Genomic DNA, 10,113 nt, shown 5'->3' with positions numbered 1-10,113 from the left:
CGCATTGCCCGAGCAACTGTCCGTCACTTCCGCTCTGAGACGAGCCAGGAACTACAACTCCCAGCCTGCCCCGCGGCGCCTCCGTCCTCTCCAGCCCAGGTGAGGGCGGGTCCCTGGGTCAGCCTGACACCTCCCCCCCCAACGCAACTCCTCATCCCCGCCCCGCCCCCCAGAGAGCCCCGGCCCCGCCTCCCCGGTGCAGGGTCTGAAGCTGCCCCGCGTAGGCACGTGCTGCGCCGCTTCGCCCCTTTCACCCCCCGGCTGGTCAGGGCGGGGCCGGGTCCGGCTCTGTGCGGGGACTGGATCCCTGTGTCCGCCCCGCGGGGATGTTCCCGGCGCCCCTTGTTCGCTGGGTGTGAGCGGGCCCAGGCACCGGCCGCGTGTCACCCCCCGACTCCCGCTGCCCCCGGCCCCGCCCCTCCCCGGGGGAGCCCGGCTCTAAACACCCGCTGCAGGGACAGTGACACCCCCAGACAGACCCGCCCCTGGACTGAATGAGTCCTTCCCCGAGCCCCTCCCCACTGTGCCCGCCCCCAAAGCCCTGCCCCCGCCCCTTCCCCCAAAGCCCTGCCCCCGCTGTGCCCTCCCCAAAGCCCTGCCTCCTTCCCCCGATGTCCTGCCTTCACGCTGCCCCTAACCCGAGGTCCCCTCACATCGCCTGTTCCCCCTAATCCCCCCCACTTTCCCTGAAGTCCAGCCCTGCCCCTTCCTCCAAGGCACCACCCTCCCATTGCCCCTTTTCCCCAGCACCCCCCCCTCACTCAGCCCCTTCCCCCGACTCCCCCCTCGCGCACTGCCCCCCCCACAACACCCCTCCCCTACGGGGCCACCCCCCCATGGCCCCTTTCCCCAAGTTCCTACCCTTGAGCGTCCCTTTCTCCCTAAGACCCTGCCCCTGCACGCCCCTTCCCCTGGGACTCCGCCCTCACACTGCCCTGAGACCCCACCCTGCACCACCTGGTCCCTCTAATCCCTGCCCCTGCATCGCCCCTTCCCCCGAGACCCCACCCACATGCTTCCCCTTTGCCCCGAGATCCCGCCCTCACAGCGCCTCTTCCCCCAAGTCCCCAATGCCACACTGCCCCTTCCCCTTATGACCCCACCCCTGTACCACCCATTCACCCGAGACCCCGCCCTCACACTGCTCCTCCTGAGACCCTACACCACCCAGTAACAGGCAAGACTCTGGGAAGGGAGGGGGAGAAACATGCTTTGCTCTGCCACAGACTTCCCGAGTGTCCTTGGGCACATCACTCAGCCTCTCTGGGCCTCAGTTCTCCCATCCAGGAAATGGGGCTGGTGGCGTTTCCCGCCCTCGCACGAGCTGGGAAGAGAACTACCCTGTGAATTAAGAAGATGCTCCCAGTCCCCCTGCTCTCACCTCTAGACCCCCCTCTGCTCCCAGAGCCAGGGATAGAACCCAGAGGTCCTAGCACCCAGCCCCCTCCCTGCTCTGACCACTAGCCCCCACTCCCCTTTTAGGCTCACTGCCTTTTCTATCCACCCACCCCAGCTGTCCATCCCTTTGCTGCAGGTTTCTGGGGTGTCACCCCTGCTCTGCGCTCCCCCAGTGCAGCCCAAGGCTTTTCCTCCCCCCAACCACACATCCTCTCCCCCTCATGCTGGATCATCTGCTTGGCCCCCCACCTCCTCTCGGGACGCGCTGTGCGGCGTGGCTGGGGATTGTGCAATGGCCCAGCACCAGGCAACGCAGAACGTAAACCACAGGCCCTGCCCCACCCCACTGGAGCTGCCCTCCAGGTGCATTTGAGCCCAGCACCTTGCATCTCTGCTCTCCTGTCCCACAAGGGGTGAGCTGCAGTCCCCACCATGCTCTGCAGCAGAGAGAAGGGTCAAGCCAACCAGCCCATTTAGGATGGGGGAATCAACACCCTTTTTTCTGCACAGCCACTGACCATCAGCGGGATTCCTCCTCCCTCCTGTGCCTCAGTGCAATTAAATCTCTGTATCTAGACAGCCAGTCCATCCGCTGCACCTCAGTCCCCCATGCCTGAGCCTCCCTGGCAAAGCCCTGCACCTGGCTCCATAGAATTAAGTCTCACATCTCGCTGGGAATTCGACTTATTGTGCCCAGAGCGTCTCGGCCCCGCTCAGTAGATGACCTGAGAAACACAGTGTCCGGCTTTTCCAAAGAAGAGCTTAGACCCCCTCATCATGTGGCCTAAAGGATGAGGCATCTCCCTGTGGATCGGATGATTCAGGATTTGAGTCCCCTCGTGGTTGTGCTCACTTTGTGCTGCAAGTCCTGCTGCCTTCAGGGCTGGAACCTCTTCTTGGCTGCTCAGGCCAATGCTCTGGCTTCAGCTAGAGCCCCAGGAAGGAGTTGGGGGGTGGGCGTCACAAAGGCTGGGGCATGAGCCCCAGGTGCTTCCAGTCTCGCCTTTGCCCTTCCTGACTTGCCAAAGAAAATGGGCGGCTCCACTTCCAAAGTCAGCACCATGAGTGGGAACGGTAAGAGGCCCCATCAGGGGGCCCAGCCCTGCTTTCCTACCATCTCCTGATGTTAACCACAGAGCATCAGCAGCCGCCCTGCAGGCTGGCCTGAGGGTGGCCTTCAGTGGGGGTTCGGCATGGCAGGGAGCAGCCTGGCTGGGTGTCTCTGTGGCTGTCTGCTGGCCACGCATAAGTCATGGTCCTGCCCTCCTCTTGCCCACCTTCCATTGCTCTGTGGATTTTAAACCTTCCCTTGGAGCTGTCAGCACCAGCCGCCTCTGCTCCAGGTGCCCAGAGGAGGAGAGGTGCTGGGCTCCTGCCTGAGACTCTGTCTCCCTCCTGCCTACGAAGCCTGGCCCTGGCCCTGGCCCTCCTTCCTTCAAGCGCCAGGTGGGCAAGAGGAAAAGCACAAAGGCAAGTGCCAAACTTGTGGGCACCAGGTGAACCTGTGAGAATCCCAACCCTCAGGTGTCAGTTCTAGAGCCCTAACCCACTGCAGCCTCCCACCCAGAGGCCTGAGTCACCCAACAGGATGGGAAAGATTTGCTCTTGCACAACAGGACACAGGGAAGTTGAGCCCTGTGAGCTCCAGGGCTTTACCGCAAACCAACACAAGGTCCCACTGAGATTTGAACTCAGATTGCAGGATTCAGAGTCCTGAGAGCTGCCCGTTACACCATGGGACCAGCTCCTACTGTCTTTTCTGCACATCAGTGACCCTCACAGGGCTGGCTCATGTAAGGGACTGTTGGCCCCTTACTAAAGCTTAGTGGGGGGTTTGGTTGGCTAATTCCCAGCACCAATAGAAGGGGGAAGGGCCAATGGGAAATCAGGACCCTGAGACTGACAGTCCCCTGGGCAATGGGGAGAGGCCAAAGCTCCAAGTTAGCCGGACTGACAGGCCAGGCAGTGTAATGAGGGAGTCACCAAGCCAGGGGGTCCCATCCTCCGTGTGAGCTGGAACTGCCTGGGGCAGAGTGGGGCAGAGCTAAGGCGAGAGCAGGAGCCCGAGAAGAGCCAGGAGCAGAGCTGTGCAGGTGTAGTGCCAGAAACTGCTCCCTGTAGGACTTTGCTACCTGCAGCAGTTACTGAGACCTGAGGTTGTTCTTATTTGCTGACTTGTCCTAATTGGATCAAACTTGACAGTGGTTTCTCTAGCAAAGGCCAATCCCTGGCCGCTTGGTCCAGACATCCTCATTCACATCAGGCTGGGGTGACCAGATGTCAAAGATGAAATATCGGGACGCGGGTGGTGGAGCAAAAAAAAAAAAGCCAAAGCCCCCCCCCCACCCCCGCCAGGCGGCAGTGGCACAGCCCTGTCTCCACCCAACTCTCGGTTCCGACCCACGATACACCCCCAGCTCCCCATCCCCTCACTCCTGGGCCCGGCCTGGGCTCTGAGCTCTGCAGCCGAGCCGCTCCAGGTCCCTCCTGCAGCTCCGGGCAAGGGAGAACCAGGCAGCCGGGCCCGGGCCCTCCTGGCAGGAGCGTGTCTGCCCCACGTGTGTCTCTGACCCCCACCCACATGGGCCCTGCCCGCTCCGCACTGCCCCCAGCCCCACTGCGCTGCCCCGCAGGCTCCAGGGCTGGAGCAGCCTCCATGCTGCGCTCCCGGCCATGGCCATGGCCCATGTGCAAACGTGGGAGGGAGGAGGAATGCCACCTGCTTGGGGAAGAGGCAGGGCCAGGGCGAGGATTTGGGGAGGGATCCAATGGGGCAGTGAGGGGGTGGGGCTGGGGGCAGGGCCAGGCCGGGGATTTGGGGAGGGATCCAATGGGGGAAGGAGGGGGCGGAGTCGGGGGGGCGAGTGTCCCTTCGGGCTCTGCCTGTGTGCCAGGGCAGAGGGCAAAATTTTTGTTTGTCCAGTGTCCCGACCAAACATCAGTCGGGACATGGGACAAACAAGCAAATATTGGGACAGTCCTGATAAAATTGGGACGTCTGGTCACCCTACATCAGGCTTCAAGTTGAGAATCATTTCCCCTTCCTGCTCTGTGGGAGGGGAGACTTTTAAACGCGCTCTCTGTGCGACTGCACATGGCTAAGCAAAGAGAACAAACCCCCAATCCCCCCTGTGCTTTGGGAGCCAGGTTTGCGGTGGGAATTCTGTAGTTCAGATGACTTCACGCCTGGGCATTGGGATTCTTTACCAGTTTCTCTGGCATTGGGGTAGCTTTGTGCTCACAGCTGTGATGGCCAAGTGGTTAAGGCATTGGAGTCGAAATCCAATAGGGTTCCCCTGCGCAGGTTCAAATCCTGCTCACAGCGAGGCCTGTGTTTTAGCCAGTCTCTCACCTGGGCAATACCTCTGTACAACCCCCTGAGACACTCTCAATTCTCTCCCCACCCCAAGTAAATCCTGTTCTGCTCCTTTTATCGAGATGCCTGGGACACCCCCTCACACTGTGTCCCTGAGGGGTCAGGCAAACTCTCGGCACCTGAAGCCTCTGCCACTCACCTGGTGCCCCATAGATCAGCCATAGCCCTGGTTCTGCTCCTCTCTCTAGAGTGTGACAGGAGCCAATTCAGTGACTCCATGGGAGCTACGGGGCTGCAGAACCAACAGAGGAAAAATAGGTGCTCAGCGCCCACTGGCAGCCAGCTCCCCCTCCCCCCACTACAGGCCTTGCTGACAAGCTCTTCCTCTTCCCCTTCAGTGACTTCCACTTGCCAGTGATCAGCTGTTCAGTGGGGTGCAGGAGGCGCTGGGCAGGGAGGGGGAGGAGCAGGGACTGGAGGAGGTGGGAGAGGGAGAGGAATGGGGCAGGAAGGTGCAAGCTGGGAAGAGATGGGACAGAGGTGGGGGCTTGGGGGATTGGGTGGGGTGGGGTGGGGTGGGGTGGGGGGCAGGGCCTGGGGAGGAAAGGGGGGATTTGTCACAGACCCCTCTAGGGCCGGCCCTGAAGGGAAGCACCGACTATCACAGTGACAATAAAAGTGACCAGCATTGCGGGGCAGGCTGAGGGAGATCCGCACTCACCAGCAGGGCTGTCCTTAGGATTTATGGTGCCCTAGGGGAGATTATTAAACTGGTGCCCCTGTGCCTGTTCTGCTCTTAGCAACACAAATATAAGCATACAGTATTGGAAAACTTGCCACATTCACGTTATTAAAACCAGTTTTACTTAACTAAGCACACTGTAATGCTGATGCACTAGCACTAAAGAAGTAGCACTATAGAAAAAATTCTGATTTGACAGAATGATGAAAATAATATATTTTTTTTAATTTGTCAAAATGTTATTGGAAATTTTATATGAAGAGGTATTGAAACAAAGATTTGTTTTTAATTAAAAGCAATCTTTTGGCTTTTTGGCTGCAAAATCAGTTTAATAAGCTGGGTTTCCAAACAGTGGGAAAATATAACCCTAGTTTTACTGCTAGGTAAAGCACAAAGTGACCAAAATGAAGTCAGCACAGAATCATCTCATCTAGATTAAGGTAGCACAGAAATGTTACAGAAGTCCTATTGTGCCTTATTTTTGTTTGGAAAGACATTAGCAATAGCAGCACATTCACATGATAAAATACATGATAAATCACTGCCTCTAAAGTTCCATCAAAAACTGACATTTTCACAGCTCTAGCATGATCTGCTGTACAGATTCTTCACAAGGAAGTGTCCCTGGCCTTTTTAACTCATATTAACTATGTATTTACTTTATGAAAGTTGGAGAAAATATTGTGAAAACGTAAAACATTGGCTGCCCAACTTCTGGGCTGGCAAAAGCTGTACTGACTCACAGGGAAAAAAAAGCAGGAGAATCTTAGTACAACATATGGTCAGTCTATACCAGGGGTCGGCAACCTTTCAGAAGTGGTGTGCCAAGTTCACTGTAATTTAAGGTTTCTCGTGCCAGTAATACATTTTAACGTTTGTAGAAGGTCTCTCTCTATGTCTATATTATATAAATAAACTATTGTTATTATCTGAGGTCCTACTCAGGCCACTGCCAGCTGAGTAAATGGAACCCCAGACCGGGTGCGGGCTGAGCGGGGCTGGTGTCTGGAACCCTAGACAAGGATCCCAGGCCCTGCTCAGCCCGCTGCTGGTCTGGGGTTCTGACCACCAACTCCTGCCAGCCAGGATCCCGGCCGCCAACCCCCCTCAGCCCGCTACCAGCCTGGGATTCTGCTCACCCAGGCTGGCAGGAGGCAGAGTGGGGCCGGCGGCTGGGCTCCTGACTGGCAAGGGGCCGGCAGCCGGAACCCCGGAGTAGCAGTAGGCTGAGTGCTGCCGGCACCCCAGACTGGCAGCAGACTGAGCCACTCAACCCTCCATCAGCCCTGCTCAGCCCACCACCAGCCCACTCAGCCCGCTGCCGGCTGAGTGAATGGAACCCCAGGCTGACAGCAGGTTGAGTGGTTCTGCCGGCCTGCTCAGCCCGCTGCCAGCCTGGGGTTCCTTGGGGGTCCCCAGGCCACCAGCAGCTGCTGAGTGGGGCCGACGGCTGGTATCCCAGCTGGCAATAGGGCAGCAGCCGGAACCCCAGAGCAGTGATGGGCTGAGCCACTCAGCCTGCCGCTGCGTACCATCAAAAATCAGCTCACCTGCCACCTTTGGCACGTGTGCCGTAGGTTGCCAACCCCTGCTTTATACACTAGTAAGGAGATGAGCATATTACAGTTGTTGGAGGGCTCTTATCAGGAGTAACAGGCTATAGGAAAGTCAGTCAACATTTTTTGTTTCTCTGATGAAAACTGGCCTACTCCCTGCCTCAAACCAAACCTGTCACTAATAATTGTCAACAACTTAATTTTCTGTTTTTGGCTAAGAGATTGACTTTTTTTTTTTAAATATTGAAATTGGATTCAGGATTGTTAGCAAGAATTTTTGGCAAACAAAGTTGTTAAATGACAATCTAAATGGCAACACAGTACTGCTTTCATACTGCTGGTCCAACAGCTGCAGTAGACCCCAAAATCCACCTCTTGGGGTGCAGAGTGGCAACAGCAGCAGCAAACCCTCAGGTCCAATCACACGCCAATGGGCACCACCACCAGCCTTACGGACCATGGTGAAGTTAGCACAGCATCTGATCTCAGGGACAGGTCACCCATGGAGCCACAGCAGCTCATCCTGCCCTGTACAGCTCCCCCGGATGAGATGGATTGCTGGCAGCTGCCAGCCCGGGGGAGAGGCGCTCCCCAGCTAGGTTGACCAGATCCAGATGTCCTGATTTTATAGGGCCAGTCCCGATATTTGGGGCTTTGTCTTATATAGGCACCAATTACCCCCACCCAGAGTGACCAGACAGCAAGTGTGAAAAATCAGGACAGGGGTGGGGTGGGGGTAAAAGGAGCCTATATAAGAAAAAGACCCCAAAATTGGGACTGGCCCTATAAAATAGGGATATCTGCTCACCCTATCCCAACCCCCTGTCCTGAGTTTTCACACATCTGGCTAACCCCAGCCCAGCCCCATGTGACATTCCAATCCTGGCTCACTGCCCAGGAAGTGAGTTACTTTCACTTTAATTCCTCAGCAGGCAGGGAGCCAGCCTCCTCCCCCCACCTACCCCCCCAGCACCACACCCAACCCAACTCCTCCCTCCCAACGGGGAGGGAGGAGAGAGAGAGGGATGCTCCTGGGGAGGAGGGAGAAAGGAGGGGGTGCTCCATGGGGCAGGGTGGGAGAAGAATGGATGTTATGGGGGACAACAGAGGATACTGGTTCCAGAGCCGCAGGGCCTGCCTCACCTCACCTCAGCCGGGGGAAAGAGTCACACTCACAGGTGAGCTCCCTCCCCAACCCCACCCCATCCCAGAGACCCCAGCAGCCAATCCCCACCCACAGACTGTGCTGCATTCGGCTCTCTCTAGGACCCAGCAGCCCTGCTCTTACAAGCTCCACTGCTTCCCGTCTGTCCAGGCTCCCAGCAGAGCAGTGCCCCCAGACCTAGTGGTGCCCTAGGCAGCTGGCTATGGGTAAGGATGGCCCTAGACACATAAGAGAGAGATCAGGCTAGAGCAGAAAATGGTTAGGGGTGGGGGTGGAGAATTTGAAATGTAAGGAGAAGAAAAATCTTTCTTCTGCTCCCTCTCATCAGAGCATCTAAAAACCAGGTGAGAAATACCTCTCCCCCACTGCAACATCAACTCTGGTGGGCTTGGGCTGAGGAAGGAACTTCTCTCCCCAGCAGCTCCAGCTCACCTGGGCTGGACCATGGACATCTGCCCCCACAGATCTGGTACGCCTGGCCTGGGACAGGGGAGGGGCTCCTCTCCTCTCCATTGGGGACATGGCGGGATGAGAGATGTGACAGGGCTTTACGGGAAATCATTATTTGCCTGATTCATGTGCCAGTCCTAGTCCTTGCTGACCAAACAAACAGTATCCTGCATGCTGATGCCAGTTTGGAGGGTCTGGGAGCACTCTCCTACCAGGAAGTGGAAGGTAAATGTAAATCTGTAGCCTTTGCCAGCTGAGGACTGTCTGATAGCGAAACTCACTATCCCATCCACCAGCTGCAGTTCTTGGCCTTGAAATGGGCCATCATTGAGAAATTTGGAGACTACTTGTCTGGTGCTCAGTTTCAGGTATGCACAGAGAACAATCCACTGACTTATGTGTTAAGAAGGGCTAAGCTGGATGCTACAGAGCAGAGATGGGTGGCTACTTTTGCTAGCCATAACTTCAGCATTCAATACCAATGAGCTGGTATAATAGGGAGTGTGATTTATCAGGAGCACCAACTCTTGGCTGTGGGGAGGATGTAAGCAAGGTCAGAATGAACTCTACCCTGCCATCTGTTCGTGATGTGTTGTAAAGGCCTTTGGTTGCTGATGTGCATGGTCACACCCACGCCTCATTGCATGATGGGGGTGCTTGTCCAAATGGTGATTTTGGCTGCTGTCGGATCCCCAAACACTTTCTTAATAGGGCAGGAGTAATAAAGTGTAGTAATCCTGGTCATATGAATAAAAAACAGTAGAACGGTACTTAGCAGTTCATGATTTCGGGACTCACCTGAACCTACATAAAAATCGTTAGACAAGGGACATGGGTTCCAAAGAATAGCAATTTAAGAGAGATTGAAAATATATGTATTTAACATCATGAGATTCTGCTGAATTCTCTAAATACACATTATATGGTTTTCTTCTCTCTTTAGTTGAAAAATAGAATTAATTATTATTCCATTACAAATAATGTGTTAAGGCATACACTTAAAATCTTAGATAAGTGAAAAACTGAGTTATACTGAAAGAGATGGAATGTGATGCTATTTAAAACCTTAAGTTCATAGGAATGCAGTTCGGAATGAGAACCTGGCAGAAAAGTTTTGCTGGAAGAGTTAGCAGAGCGAGATTGTTAGTCACAGGTGAGTGGGTGGGTTTATGCAAATACTGGACTCTTGGACAGGAGCAGGGGCGGGGGGGATCAACACGACTTCTGTGGCACATGCACCACCTCTGCAACTAACGTCTGCTACCTCACTCCCTAACAACACACCTTTTAGCTCTCAGGACCAAAATACACCGTGAAAGAGATCTAAGATCTAACGGCATAAGCTTAGGGTGAGCAACTGCAGCACTCACAACAATTTGAAGAGATTCAAAACCGCCTCTGCCTCTGTCTTTCCACACCAGGGACAGCAGAAAGGACATCAGCAGCACCTGCGAGAGACCAACAAACATCCATTTCTACCTCCCTC

General features: G+C 55.6%; 1 non-coding gene across 1 annotated transcript; it reads left to right on the top strand.

Moving 5' to 3' along the window:
• Window positions 1-4,641: 4,641 nt before the first annotated feature.
• TRNAS-CGA lies at window positions 4,642-4,723 on the top strand. Its single transcript has one exon. It is a non-coding gene; the product is annotated as a tRNA-Ser (tRNA).
• The last annotated feature ends 5,390 nt before the right edge of the window (window positions 4,724-10,113 follow it).

This window comes from Mauremys reevesii, linkage group 12 (genome assembly GCF_016161935.1).
Source record: "Mauremys reevesii isolate NIE-2019 linkage group 12, ASM1616193v1, whole genome shotgun sequence".
Classification (NCBI taxonomy): Eukaryota; Metazoa; Chordata; order Testudines; family Geoemydidae; genus Mauremys; species Mauremys reevesii.
The sequence above is the reverse complement of the archived record's forward strand: the minus strand, read 5'-3'. Positions and strand labels throughout refer to the sequence as shown.